The sequence below is a fragment of the Scophthalmus maximus genome, chromosome 8 (genome assembly GCF_022379125.1).
Source record: "Scophthalmus maximus strain ysfricsl-2021 chromosome 8, ASM2237912v1, whole genome shotgun sequence".
Classification (NCBI taxonomy): domain Eukaryota; kingdom Metazoa; phylum Chordata; class Actinopteri; order Pleuronectiformes; family Scophthalmidae; genus Scophthalmus; species Scophthalmus maximus.
Window position 1 is genome coordinate 25855960 of NC_061522.1, and position 15174 is coordinate 25871133.

General features: G+C 41.8%; 1 long non-coding RNA gene across 3 annotated transcripts; it reads left to right on the top strand.

Annotated features, from left to right (window-relative positions):
• Window positions 1–4341: 4341 nt before the first annotated feature.
• On the top strand, window positions 4342–8704 carry LOC118317550. 3 transcript variants are annotated; one of them, XR_004795461.2, is made up of 5 exons: window positions 4342–4719; window positions 5063–5234; window positions 5431–6736; window positions 7726–7938; window positions 8189–8704. It is a non-coding gene; the product is annotated as an uncharacterized LOC118317550 (long non-coding RNA). The 3 variants fall into 3 exon arrangements; XR_004795462.2 differs by having other exon boundaries at window positions 5431–6533; window positions 6667–6736; window positions 7726–8704; XR_007031397.1 differs by having other exon boundaries at window positions 7726–8704.
• The last annotated feature ends 6470 nt before the right edge of the window (window positions 8705–15174 follow it).

Consider the following 15174-nt stretch of genomic DNA (forward strand, 5'->3'; position numbering starts at 1 on the left):
GATAAGTAGGACTTAGACCATTCTAGTGCTGTTCCTTTAATCCCAATGTGTTCTAGTCTCTGTAACAGAATTTTGTGATCGATGGTATCAAATGCAGCACTAAGATCTAAAAGGACGAGAATAGAAACATATCCACTGTCTGAGGCCATGAGAAGGTCGTTGGTAACCTTCAGTAGTGCTGTTTCTGTACTATGATGTTTTCTAAAACCTGACTGAAAGTCTTCAAGCAGACTATTCCTGTGTAAATAGTCACATAACTGGTTAGCAACAGTTTTTTCAAGGATTTTAGAGATAAAGGGGAGGTTTGATATGGGTCTATAGTTAGCTAAGATATCTGGGTCCAGAGTTGGTTTTTTGAGCAGAGGTTTAACTAATGCCACCTTAAAGGCCTTTGGTACATAGCCTGTCAATATAGATAAATTGATCTGATCTAATATGGAATTATTAATTAAAGGTAATACATCCTTAAATAGCCTTGATGGAATAGGATCTAAAAGACAGGTTGATGACTTGGATGAAGTGACAAGTGAAGTCAGCTCAGCCAGATCTATAGGGGAGAAGCATTCTAAATAAAAATTAGGCGATACTATTGGTTCAGAACCTACAGTACTGGACCATGTGCCATTAGTGGGAAGAAGCTGGTAAATTTTTTCTCTGATGGTAATAATCTTATTAGTAAAGAAACTCATGAAATCATTGCTACTTAGAGTTGGAGGAATAGACTGTTCAGTAGAGCTTTTACTCTCAGTCAGCCTGGCTACAGTGCTGAAGAGGAACCTGGGGTTGTTTTTATTTTCCTCTATTAGTGAAGAAAAATAATTGGTTCTGGCATTTCGGAGGGCTTTCTTATATGTAATTAAACTATTTTTCCAGTCTAGGTGAGAATCATCTAGACTATTGGAACGCCACTTCCTTTCTAACCTACGTGACGTCTGTTTTAAAGCGCGTGTCTGTGCATTAAACCATGGAGCTATCCTCCTCTGTTTGACTGTCTTCTTTTTCAGAGGGGCGACAGTGTCAAGTGTGGAACGTAGTGAGGCTGCTGCACTATCAACAACATCATCAATTTGTATGGGAGTAAAGTTTTGATAACGATCCTGCACTGTATCGACACATGGCAGTAGAGTAAATAACGAAGGAACTGTTTCTTTGAATTTACTAACAGAGTTTTCTGATAGACACCTGCTGTAAAAGAACTTTTCTCCAAATTCAGTAAAGTTAATAATGGAGAATTCAATTGTAACTAAGTAGTGATCGGACAGAGGGTTTTGAGGAAATACTATAAGATTGTCAATGTCTATGCCATAGGTCAGAACGAGGTCGAGGGTGGGATTAAAACAGTGAGTGGGTTTGTTTATATGTTGAGTAAAACCAATTGAGTCTATGAGCGAATTAAAGGCAGAACTAAGACTGTCGTTGGCAACATCCACATGAACGTTGAAGTCACCCACTATAATAACTTTATCTGTGCTAAGCACCAACTCAGATAAAAAGTCTGAAAATTCAGATAAAAATTCAGAGTAAGGGCCTGGTGGTCGATAAACAACGACTACAATAACTGGTTTTTGACAATTCCAGCTAGGGTGAAGGAGGCTAAGAGTTAGGCTTTCAAATGAGTTAAAACTATGGTTAAGTCGAGCGTTAAGCAATAAGTCTGCTTGGTAGATTGCTGCTACTCCTCCTCCTCGTCCTGTGGTCCGAGGAATATGAGTATTATTATAAGAGGGAGGTGTTGATTCATTTAAACTAACATATTCTTCTGGCTGTAGCCAGGTTTCAGTCATACAGAATAAATCAACATGCTGATCAGTTATCAGATCATTCACTAACAAAGATTTAGATGGGAGTGACCTAATATTAAATAATCCACATTTTATTGTTCTATTGTTAGGTTCATTTATAGGCTTTGTGTTGATCTTTATGAGATTTGTGTGAATTACACCTCTTTTATTTCCCTTTGGATTAGATAGTTGAAGTGGTCGTGGGGCAGAAACAGTTTCTATGGGGTTTTGTGGGGGTGACTGCTGTAATAGAAGCGCAGAGAAGCGTGTAAGACTGCAACTCTGCTTCCTGGTCCCAACTCTGAAAAGTCACGGGGTTGACCGTCTAGGTAACCGAGTCAGGTTTCTACAAATGAGAGCTGCACCATCCAAAGTTGGATGAATGCCGTCTCTCCGCATCAGACCAGGAATTCTCCAAAAGGTGCGCCAGTTATCTATGAAGCCCACATTGTTATCTGGACACCACCTCGACAACCAGCGGTTTAATGATGATGTACGGCTATACATGTCATCACTGTTCAAGTTGGGCAGGGGTCCAGAGAAATCTACAGAGTCCGACATTGTTCTTGCAAAAGTACACACCGAATCAATATTCATCTTCATGACCTCCGATTGACGTAATCGGGTGCCATTACTGCCGACGTGAATAATAATTTTACCATATCTACGTTTATCCTTAGCCAGCAGTTTTAGGTGGGATTCAACGTCGCCTGCTCTGGCCCCTGGGATACAGACTGTATCGCTGGTTTCGCTAACTTCACGTTCCTCAAAACAGAGTCACCAATGATCAGAGTTGTTTCCTCAGCGGGTGTGTCGAGAGGGGAGAATTTATTAGAGACGTGAAGTGGTTGGTGGTGAACCGTGGGCTTCAGTTTAGGACTATGCCTCTTATTGCGGACAGTCACCCAGCCGCCCTGTCCTCCCGGCTGCTCGGGAGCTGCTGGGGGATCTGAAGGAGCTAAAGAAGCTACACTGGAGCGACTAGCACCGGCTAGCGGCGACTGGCTAACAGTCTCAGCTAACGACTTACTCTCCACGGTGCAGAGTCGCGCTTCTAACAGACTGAACCTCGCCTCCATCCTAGCAAACAAACTACACTTACTACAAGTATCACTGTCGCTAAAGGAGGCAGAGGAGTAACTAAACATGGAGCAGACAGAGCAGGAGACAGCAGGAGAGGAAGAAGCCATTGTTAGCTGCTAAAGCTAACTAGCTAAGCTACGGTGAGGAGCGCAGATAAGAGCTGTGAGTTAGCGAGCGAGTCGCTGAAATAGGAAGACAGCTGTGAGTGTTTAGACTAAACAAGGGAGAGTGGAGCGGATAGTTGTCCCAATAGATAGAGGAAACTGCAGTGTTAAAGAGAGACGAGGAGGAGCGGTGGATAAACACAGTTCACAGAAGCGACATCAACCGGAAGTGACACAATACGTTACCGCGAGAGTTCCCCCGAGATCCACAGTTATGGCACAAGCATATGAACATGGACAAGGAATTTAAAGGAACCAAACTTAAAAAGAATGTATACATCAAAATGAAGACATTAAAACTAAATTTAAAAAAATATCAGTTTGACATTTAAAGGTGACATATTATGCTAAAATCACTTTTTCAGCCTTTCTGCACATATATTATTAAAAAAAGATCAGTTTGACAGTTAAAGGTGACATATTATGCTAAAATCACTTTTTCAGCCTTTCTGCACATATATTTGGGTATCTGGGGTGCCTGGCGGCCCACAAAACATGAAAAAAAACACAAAGTCGTTATCTAGTGGATTGGCTAATGGCTCTGAACAAGCCAATCAAAACCCTGCCACGCCCCCAACCTGAGAATCTCCACCCATGAACTCCAAGACACCAGAGCGCAGAGACGCCATTGTTTTCTCTCGGCAAGCGACAGACGGACCGCTAGCATGATGACGACAAGAGTAAATAACATTTGCCTGTTTTTGGCTGTACAGACCAACATAAATCTGTACATGGACTCCCAGCCTCAGAGGACACGAGAGCAGGTGGATTGACTTCATTTTTGATGGGAATGTTCCAGCCACAGTCTGTGAACAGCTGCGAGTTTGTGCGAACCACTTTGTGTCGGACTGTTCTTCAAGCCTGGACCAGAACAACACTGGACTGGCAGAAAAAAACTTTTTTTGCAAGATGGAGCAATTCCAACTGTCAGTGGCGAAGCTACAGAGGAGAGGCATGCAAGTTTTTTAAGACTTCGCCCTGTGTGTGTGTGTGTGTGTGTCTGTGTCTCTGTGTGTCTTCGTAGTGTTCTGCCCAAGGGGGCAACAATGAGGCTGAGAAATGAAGCCTATGCGGAAGTGTTATAAACTGCAGTTCACTAAATGCCCACTTGAGGCTGGCTCCAGAAAGGAGCAAATCCCCATAGAGCCCCATGTTAAAATGCCCAACTTTACAGCAGAATTAAACATGTTTACAGCATGGTACATGAAACGGTTTTGGTCCCAATGGTTAATCCCCCCCTTCGTGACAACTGTGGGGGGGAGGTGAATTTTTTTTATAACTCGCCCATTTATATTATGTTAAGGTTTGAAATTCTGCATTATTAAGGGCGTGGATACTTGAGTGACAGGTGATGTCACTGTTTGCTCGACGCTCGGTGGTGGCTAGCAGCTGGCGGTGCTAGGTGTGAGCTAATCCCCGGTTATTGAACGTGACTTCTCGACCGTGATGTTGAGGCCTTGCGGAGAACATTTCAAGCATCTACCAGATGAATAATACGCCTGCTCTGCGGTCAGTTGGCCCAACAGAGAAGTCCAGTAAGTTTGCGCTCCTGTTCTTTTGGTAAGTAAAATGATAGTTTTGTTCTGTTTTTGCAGTAATTAGTGGGTGTCGGTGTCGGTGTCGGTGTCTGCGCTGCGGGATCAACACAACACGCTAATGGGATCAACACAACACGACACCGACATGAGCCGGTAAAAAAGCGTCTTCGTGTGGTTGGAAAATATGGTCCACCGCATTAAATTTGCCGTACGAGCAATGCAATGTAAACGTAACATTAATGCAACTGTCAAGGTACAGTAAGGTGTTTGTAACGCAAATGATAATGTCACATATCAGCATTGTTTCAGAAGATACCGTTAACATAGAGGATGTGGTGTGTTATTGGTTATTGCACATGTACGGTAACTTAAAATGAAACACATAGAAGAACACAAGAACTATGATTCATATTTTTTACTAAAACCGACACGATAGATAATTACGATGCAGAAACAGACTTGTTGTGATCGCATGTGACGTGGTTTGTCTGTGTAGTTTTCCTCCAGGTGATCCAGACTGACTGAACCAGTGGAAACTCAACATGAGGCAGAACTGAACTCGGACTCACCACTTCAGCACTGACCCCAGGCCACCATTAATTGAATAACTTAATGGTCACATTTTTCCCAAGTGAAACATCAGAACAAACCATGATCCTAAAGTGCCCGTAAGCTTTGATAACAATTAAATATTCTATACATATTGTACTGTATATTCACTGTGTTGTTAGAACACTGTTAAATCTAAAACAAATACAGTTGAATATCTACAGAACACAAGCACACAAAACTCTTTATTTCCAAACTTGTCTTACTATTTTTTATTTGTGTGTTTTTGTCACACTAACTCTCATGTCATTTCAGACTCTGCAACTCCCACCTCCTGCCGATTCCATTCACCTGGCCTGCCCCACCCCTACTACTCACCTGTTCCTCATCAGCTAATCAGCTCTGCAGTGTATATATAAAGGGTCCATTCCCATTTTTTTAGTAACAGTGTTACTAACCACATGTAACGTTGGCTGGGATGACTGGTACAGGACCTCACGTTACAGCAGTCAGTACCGACCCGGTGCAGCCTCAGGGCCATGGCGCTAGCCGGCTCGCACTTAGCCTACCTTATTAGCTTAGCTCTTTAGCCTCAGCTAACTGAGAAGCTTCGACGTAAGTGGCCGTGCTTCAGCGACCGGTCTGCATTCGGCCAACCTCTATGTCCATATTTGGATTAGCAGGGTAAAGGAGGAGTCAGACCCTGCCAAGATGGCGACGGCTGAGCCGCTGCGGAACCGCCCACTTTGGGCTTCAAAACCAGCCTGCAGAAACCAATGTGTGATGTCACGGACGCTACGTCCATGTTTATATACAGTGTGGAATTATTAAGCCACATAAGCTTTTTATGCGTTAATATTGTGAATTAACTGTGACAGATAAGCTAGCTCAATATATTAAAGTTTTAGCATTAGGCAATCGATATGTTTAAGTACGAAGGGGGATAGATGGAGTCAGATGGAGAGGTTAACTAAATGTCAGATGAAGGGGTCATGAGGTGAAACGGCTGCGCGGGCTGACTGGAAAAGAACATTGAGTACTAAAAACATATTGCGAAGGGGACAGCGTGGAAACCACATCCTTTTGTTCTTAGAAAGACAGCGGACTGCTGCAAAAGCTGCGAGCAACAGATTCTTGTAAAAGTTAATACACTAAACCCGGGCAGCCAAAGACATCTCAAGGCAGTTAAAAGTCAGTTAGAACAGTGCGCGAGCAAATCTGCCTAGGAACGCAGTGTTCCTGCCTGTCAACCACACACCCGGCGAGAGGATGTGGCAGAACACAAAGATGATTGGCTCATAAGCTGAAGAGGAAGGCATGCTTCAGCGAATATAGAGGCGAGTTAGGGAAAGAAACGGGGTTCTTTGCCTGATGCAGGACTGCAGAGCTATGTTCGCATAGTGACCCTCAGACTCTGTGTAAATTGACTAGTATTGTGTATCGTCTTAATGCTCTTTTGATGTCTTTGATTAATTTCTTGATTATGAACCAAGAACTGTTCCATCTCAAGTGATTAATTGACTCAGGTTGTCTTTCCCTATACAATAAAAGAATGCGCCGGGATTGAGAGAGAGAGAGAGAAAACAGAATCCCGACAACAGTCGCATAAGCTAATAATCAGGTAAACTATACATGTGTCGTTAAGATTACCGGCATTAGTGGGCTTGAGCGGGGGTGATGCTGGCTTAGGCCACCGGGAATGTGCTCCACGTCCTTTAATGCGATGTGTTTGAGATGTAAGATTTAAGACCTTGTGTGCCTCCTGTGTCTGCATTGTTAGTTTAGCCGCGTTAGCATAAGCTAGCCCTGTCCTCTGATGTAAACAGTACGTGTGTCATTGAAGTTAAAGGCTTTAGTTACTTGCAGTTGCCGGAGCAGCCACATAACGTTGACGCTATAGTATTGGTTAGATGACGTAAGATCTAAGCATGTTTCTTTTATGAGCACTCTTCAGTAACTGTGTTTTCTGGGCAGCTACCTTTGCTACTAGCTTTGCTCCGTGCTGCCGTTGCTCTGTGTTACGTGAGGCCCGTTTGAGGCGGCTGTTTTAACGGTCAGTTGCTTTCCAAACAATCCGATTTTGGATGAACTGCCTCGGATACACTTTGACCTGTTGTAGAATGACGGCAAATTAGAATGAGTTGAGTGAGAGACACCGGTTCTGCCCGGTCTTTTTTATAAACAGTGCTATTGCTAGCATGGCTGTGTGTTATTATATTATTATATGAATTAAATTACTCCTATCTCATGTTCGAGTAAAAATAACATACTGTGGGTTTTTTTTGTTCCCTCTGTGTTCTGTCCATCTGGTTACATGCATGTGTGTTATGTAGTTTACACAGCACATTTTGTTGTATATATTATATATACATATATACATATTATATATACATTACAGTTTTTGAAATTTAAAAAAAATATTTGTGATCCACATTTTCCGTATTTTTATCTTGTTTTTTTATATTGCTGGAGCTGCAAGAGCTACCAACAAAATTTCGTTGTACAATCACAATAAAGCCTATGATGGCGGGAGATACAGCTTAGAATATATAGTGATAATTGCCATTACATGCTAATTTTTTTATTGTTTTATTTCCCCTTGTGTTTTAGAGTACATCACACCAATTGCAACACCCATGTTCCACGGATTAAAGAACCATGTCTATTGGAGTGCAACCTCTTCAACCTCAGGGCCTCAGAAGGTGGCCAAGTGGACTGTTTAACCACATTCAAAACATCGATGGGCATGAAGACCCCCTCTTCCCAAAGAAGACAAAGAAGGGTGAAGCCACCACAAACCTGTTAAAACAGAACCCACATTCAGTAAGTTGTAAAACACAATTTTATTATTATAAACATGATAACAAATTCAAATGAATAATAAATATTTCTGAACATTTTAAGTAAACAACAAAGGTGTATTCAGGAAAACACTTGAAAATGAAGAATGGAATGAAATGTTTTACATATTATGTGGGTGACTTGATGAGGATGGTGTTTGAGGCCTCAGCACCATTTGTGGAGTAGATGAAAAAATCCCCATCCCCAAGGATCTGTCATCCCAATATGGCAGGTCGTCAAAGGAGGATGTGGTTGCTCGCTACATGTCAGGCTTCAGTCAAGGGGCGGTCGGAAGCCAACACACTGGTCAGCTTGAACACGAAACTCCTGGCGGATCCGGAGGATAACGGGATGAAGACCCTGTTGTGGCATCCCACAGCACCAACTGCGAGAAAAACAATGAGGCATTATTGCAGTTGCAAATTGCCTCTTCTGCTATATTTTTGTACATGTGTATATTTCTGGTTTCCTTACATTTGCAAAAAATAAAGATATTTTGAAGAAAACATGCACTTAGTCAGTCAAGTCATTTAGAAGAAGTACACAGTAACAATGTGACTTACCACTCTGAACCGTCCTGCTCCAGTCTCGGTTGAAAAGCGTCAGGACTACCGGGTTGTTTTTCCTCTCTGTCGGTGTCAGACTCGGGATTAAACTGGTACAGTTGAGAATTCTCCATTGCTGCTTAGTTTAGCAACATCTGTGTTTTTAGCTTCTCCGTGAGCCGGCCGGTTCGGAACATCCTTACTTTTCTAAACATTGGGGCATGTAAACCTTTTCAAATGGTAACCCCTTTTAAAAGTATGAACCTGAATATGAGCCCTTTAAGGGGTCCTTAACATGCAGATGATGGTTACAAATACATATGCTGCTATGAGACCTGTCCAAGGTAATTGTTAATGGTCCATACTCGAAGAATGGAAATACCAGCATTGTTACCATATTGCACTATAGATCTAGTTAAGTCCTAGAATAACTTGTATGAGAAATAAGATCAGACCATTATCTCATTCTAATATGACACTGCTTTGCTGCTTTGCTGTTATAGACTTTTTGGAGGTGCTGGTAAAAGAAGCCCAGAAACAACAGCCTGATTCAGGTAATGGACCTTTTATTACCCTGCACTCCAGCATGGCAAGGGGCAGGTTACTGTATCATTATGAGGAAGGAATATAGTTATATAAAGTATGTATAGTATGTACAACACATGAGTTGAGTATGCACCCCAAAACACTTTTTATTTTTATGATGCGTTTACTCTTGTGTCTACTATTTGTTTCTTCTTTTTTGTAAGTATTGAAAGTTTAGATGAAATAGTCATCAGTGAATAGTGATTGGAGAATGTTTTGTGCATGGGAGGGAGATGGATGAAGATGGGAGTGAATGATTGCACCTGCGGGAAGGTGTGTTTTGGAGGGTATTGAAAGGAGCAGTGCGAGTGGCCGCATGGGTCTCTGCAGAGAGGAGCTTTGGGAATGTTATGGGGCAGAAGCCAAGCTGAGTGAGCCGTATTTTGCACTCATTTACTGGAGGGTGGGTGCTGTTACCATGCCGTTTAGAGGCTGCCAGCTTCAATCAGAGTCTGTATCGGGGTGACCACCGGTCCAGCTGCTGAGGCTCATAACCTGGCTGAAGAGGCTCTCGCACAGGAACATCGCCCTCACTAGTCACGGCCCATCTTTGCCACCAGCAGCCCTAAACAGCATTTGCAAATGACAGACATGCCATTCTCCGTATTATGTTTTTGCACCATCAAAATTATTTTGTTATTTAAAAAAAAAAATTAAAAAACAAACCTCTAGTTGCTTTAATTTGTATTATTACCACTACCATCATCATGGTTCACAAGAGCATTAAAGAGGGAGAAGGAGAGAGGGTAAAAAAGGGCCGGGTGGTGGTTGTTGTTGGGTGTATGTCTGTGATGCATTTGTCTGTAGCTGTATACCAAATTATGATAATGTCTATCAGTTAGAAAGTTCATTCTTTCAGTACATTAATTGCAGATGTTTGCCCATGTGTTGCCCAGCTACTAAATGTTACTTAAATGTCAGCTATTTTTCAGTTTTTCCAAATTTCAAGTCTTTAAGTGATGGAATTAGGAAATTTAAACCATTACAATCATACTTATACTTGAGTTATTTTTGATTCACCCATATAAGAGTTCATCCAGTTTTGATTAATAAAGTTCCCGTTCCTGGAGGTGGATGTGAAATGACAGTTCTCTCCCCTGTCCACTCTCTGTTACATTCAGCCAAATGGCATTTTAAGCACAAGGCAGACCACAACAAACAAGTCCATATATCACATCCGAATGGCAGAATGCCTTCTTTAATGATCAACTGCAGGATTTAAGTGGCAGCAATTTGATTTGCTTTATCACAGCAGGCTGAAACTCACACATGCATACATATACACACTTACTATTGAAAGTGAGGGAAGAGCTTTCCATCCATTGAAACAGGGATTCTAATAAAACTGCTTGCTCAAACTGAAAAACAGTTCCTCATTCTTTGTGTCGTTGACTTTCCCTTCCTATTTTCTATCTCTTTTACTTTCTTCCCCTTGGTTGAACTTGTGAAACTGATTTTACAGTTTTTCTCGATTGCTAAGACACATTTCTTGAAATAATGCTCCATTTCCGAAAAACTCTGAACACAATTGCATAACTGCACACTCATTTTCACAAACTTCCAACTTCCATGTCAAAACCAAACTCTCCACTCAAAACCAAACGTTGCCTTCAGACATCACACAAAGGTCATCAAATTCACACACACTGCAAACTGCCATTAAACACTGGTGAGATCAATTCAAAACACTATCATAAAAACCTGTTACTGTAATGAATGAAGTCTATGGTTTTAGCCATGAACAACATCTCTTTACTCTAAATGATATAAACAATATAAAAACACAACTTATTTATAGATTTTGAACTTTTTTATTCCTTACAGTAATGTACTGAAGAATACAGTATTATCATTTCCTGGCCAACAACGAACAATAACCAAATACTGTAATGAATTGTAACCTAACACAAGACAAATAATAGTTTGTACATCAAGTGGAAATTGAGTCTGTCTCCTCTGTAAGCAAATTGTGTTGTTGGCCTGACCATTCACATTTTTCCTCTCTTACGCTTTTGAAAATAAAATTTTTCCGCCTCCATCAGGTGCGTTTCTCAGTTCTGCAAAAATAGTACTGATGGGAAATCACCCTATTTACAAACTAGGAACATACAGTAACTACAAATTCCTGTACCTGTATGTGATATGGTACAGTAATCCAATGCATTTCAGACAGCATACAGCACAACAGCTACAGTACATGTACAGTATATGCTGTAACAGCACAGAGTACAAGACTCAAAGTTACAGTAGAGAGCAGTATGTAAATTACTTAGCCATTATCCTCTCTGCAGGTTCGTATTACAGTATAGAAGTCACTGTAAACCTGCTAAGATTTGGCTGAACTCTGCCCAACCAAGGACATGGTCAACAAGAGTTGCATGAATTTCATCTGAGACAATTTATCTCCTTCTTCCTTCCTTCCTTCCTTCCTTCCTCCTCCTCCTCCTCCTCCTCCTCTTGCTCTTGCTCTTGCTCTTCCTTCTTGTGGATCCATTGTTCCAAAACTAGTGAACTGCTACATGGCCCTTATATCTATCTATCCTGAGGTTCTGATTGGTGTGTCAACAATTTTGACTCCAGTGTTTCCACCTGTGGAATTGTGTGCCAATTGTGTTGACTTGAGTTAATGATACTGAATGCAGTGCTTTCTGAAGGAGCATATGGTGTAACCAATGATACACAAAGGCATTTGTGTTTAGAGTTTTGCACAAGTTGTTCAGCAAACCTGAATCATGTGTTTAAACAGGGAAATAGTGCTTAGATGGATGTTTAGTTAATAGTTCTAGGAATAGTGTGTTAGCAATCGAGAAAAACTGTAATTTGATACAATTAAACGTAACTTGTTGAGTTTTCATTGTACATAAACAAGGTGTGGGTTCACATTATGAGCAACCTAAGTACACTATGCTATAAGTTACAGGAACATACACATCTGGAAAAATGTTGAAAAGGCCACAGCTATCCATGATGAATTTGTTCATATTCATGTTGATTGATTCACATGGGGAGAGGAGAAGGGGGAGAGTTCACTGCTTCCCACACATACCAACTCCTCTCATTTCTCCTCTCTGGCATTAAGCCCACCTGGAAATCAACAGTACTCTCTGTGGTTACTTGGAAAATAACACAAACAAGGAACTGGATCAAAGCTTTGTGTGGCTGAGAAGAACCTGTTTTCTTAGATAGAAGGAATCATATCCATCTGTCACTCACATGGCTCTAGCCCTATTCCGACAGCCCTGGGGAGCTGTAGGAAGAGAAGTAAGCTGGTTGGTCACAATGACTGTTTACAAAGCAGTGTGCAGGCAGTGACGAGATGGAGGAAGTGGGGGCTGGCTTTTCTCGCCTGGCTGGTCACGAGGCTTTGGGCTGCCTTTTCCCTCTCCTCCTCTCTTCCCACAGCTGCCCTTTCCCCATCCTCCTCTCTTGCCACAGCTGATCTTTCCCTCTCCTCACCCCTCTCTGCCTCTTCTCTTAGGAAATCCAAAAGAGCCTGGCTATCCCTGGGGCTCTTTCTGGGAAGCTGACTGGCCCTGGTTTCCTCTGGTGTGGCCAGTGTGACCACACCACCCTCAGTGGCAGTTAAGTTTGCTGCAACAACCAGGGGCGGACTAATTGAGTGCTGCCCCTGGAGTGCAGCATCCATCACACTGTACCACTGCCAGGTGGCAGCAGTCACACTACCAGACTGTACCCCTTTCCCTGTCGGATCTCTGAGCTCCTGGAAAAAGGGTTTTAATTACTACACTGTGAAACTGACTGAATATATTCACATTTGCACAGTACAACTTATTTCAAGATCCACTACATCAGTGTTGTTGTCTGTTTTATATATGGTCTGACAAAATTAGACTATTTAGTTTCTTTGACAGGAATCTCAGGAAGGTTGTTTCAGTATACAGCACAGAGCAGAGAAGCAGGCATGCTAGCTTGTACTTTTCCTTAAGTTTATTCCACTTATTTTTTGGCCTGCTTGGCTGTTATTTGCAGGCCAGAAGTGGTAACAAAGTCACTGGGAAAAATAAAAACACAAGAGTGACAAACTGTATTAATCATTAGGGTAAACAGCGCAAAATTTTACTCCAAGCCTTTTTCAGACATACAGACAATGATATAAACACTCAAAAAAAAATTACTCAATCCTAATCCATTTTTGGATGAGTTCCTCCTCTCTGTAAAAAGGGGTTCATTTCCCATCCGCCACTCAATGAGGGTATGGGTCTCCACAGTTGTCCCTTGAGTAAAATAATATCAGATCCCCGGGGGGGGGGGGGGGGGGGGGGGGGGGTTATAGGACTGGCACAGTAATCCCAATATTGCTCAAATATTAAATCCATTACAACAACAATAACTACTGTATTGCTTACAGAATAAAGGCAAGCCAACCATCTGATCAAATGCACAAAGACAATGCACTAGTGAGGGGTTAAATACAAACCAAAAACTATGAATGTTAACTTTGGCTTGAGCCAAAAAGATTTCTCTGCCAACAGATAATACATTTCAGCACTCTCGACCAACTGTTGACCATTAGATTTACCCAAAAGGAATCATATAGCTCGTTTAACCAAGGGAAAGCCAGCGGAGCATTCTAGAAGGACTGGACGAGATAAGGTCGTTCTCGGCGGCCACTATGAACGCTGACCGCCCGGTCAGCTTGATAGTTAGCGGGGCCCGCTAGCGTCGTCCGAAAGACGGAACAAATTATCAAATAAGCTTCAACTTGATTAATCGACCACATATTTTAAGTTAAAACGCCTATATTCTCGCCTACGGATTCCATTGAGCGCGTTAGCTTACGAGACCGCAAGCAATATGCTGGTAAGGAATCAACGGCTACTTCAGCTTTGATAAAGGCACCATCACTGGAAATGATACCAGCAATGGAGCAAAGTCTCCTTCAAACTTGAAAGTTAAGAAAAGCAAGCAAGAGAAACAGCAATCCAGGGAGGCTGCCAAAAGACAGACACACAACTACTACGTAAAGGTAGGTTAGATTTTTACTCTTGATTTTCAAATCGCACAGATTGTTTCACGCTGCACCCTGACTCAGGTGGAGATCAAACAGTCACTGATTTCACGCCAGCACAGGTGCTTTATGGGGTGTGACCGAGCGAGTCGGTCTTAAAGAAATATTCTCCTACCCTGACAAGAAGGGGGGTCATTCCTCGTACATGTGAAATATGTAACTGAGTGGAGACATAGTCTCGAGACAATAGACTATACCAAATGCATGACTAAAACTTCAGGCCATTCTCAATCGGTGTCCAAATATGTGTGCAGGTGATATGCCAATCCTTCCCATGTTCACGTGAGGCATTTCAGATGACAGAAATAATTTCACTTCTTTGTCATATTATATGGTGATTTTGGCTTTGGCTAGGAGACGGGTTCTGGGTGGATGGTCAGAAACAAAAAGTGAAGTTGCAAAGGAAAAAGCAGCAGGAGAGAAGGAGTGTGCAGTATTTTTGCTTAAACCTAACCATTTGAATTCAAGTGACATTGGTGTATGCACTGCACGAAGTCTGAAATCCTGTGATATACATTCAGATTGATGACATCGAGTTTAAAACGTATTGCATTTGAATATGATTTCAGTTGGATGAGAATTAAAAGCCTAACATACCACCTGTTAAAGCTTTTGCAAATTATTTGGCCTGTCTTTTTGTTATTATTTCATATATTTTTATCGTCAGTTCTCTGGAAATGTAGGAATGGTTGTTGTAATCATTAGAGATGTGATGACTGGGTGCTTCTAAAAGGGAAGTTCTCTCTTTGAAATAGGGACACATTTCTTTCCTTGCCCCCTTTCCACATGGCAATATTAATCAAGCCATTCTCACGCAGCTGTCATGATTTCTATTGTTCTTTGAAGGCTTGGATAATTAGGTAAAATATGGTGCTGACAACATTAACGTGATGGACATCAAAAAGAAAAGCGATCAATATATTGCAGGATACTCGAAATACTTTGACGTGTTATTATGTGGTTCAGTATTAAAGCAGCTCGAGGTAACGCTCATCATCTGTTGCAGTGAACACGCACAACATGACAGAAACAAGCCCTGCATGTAGTCAGCAATGATTT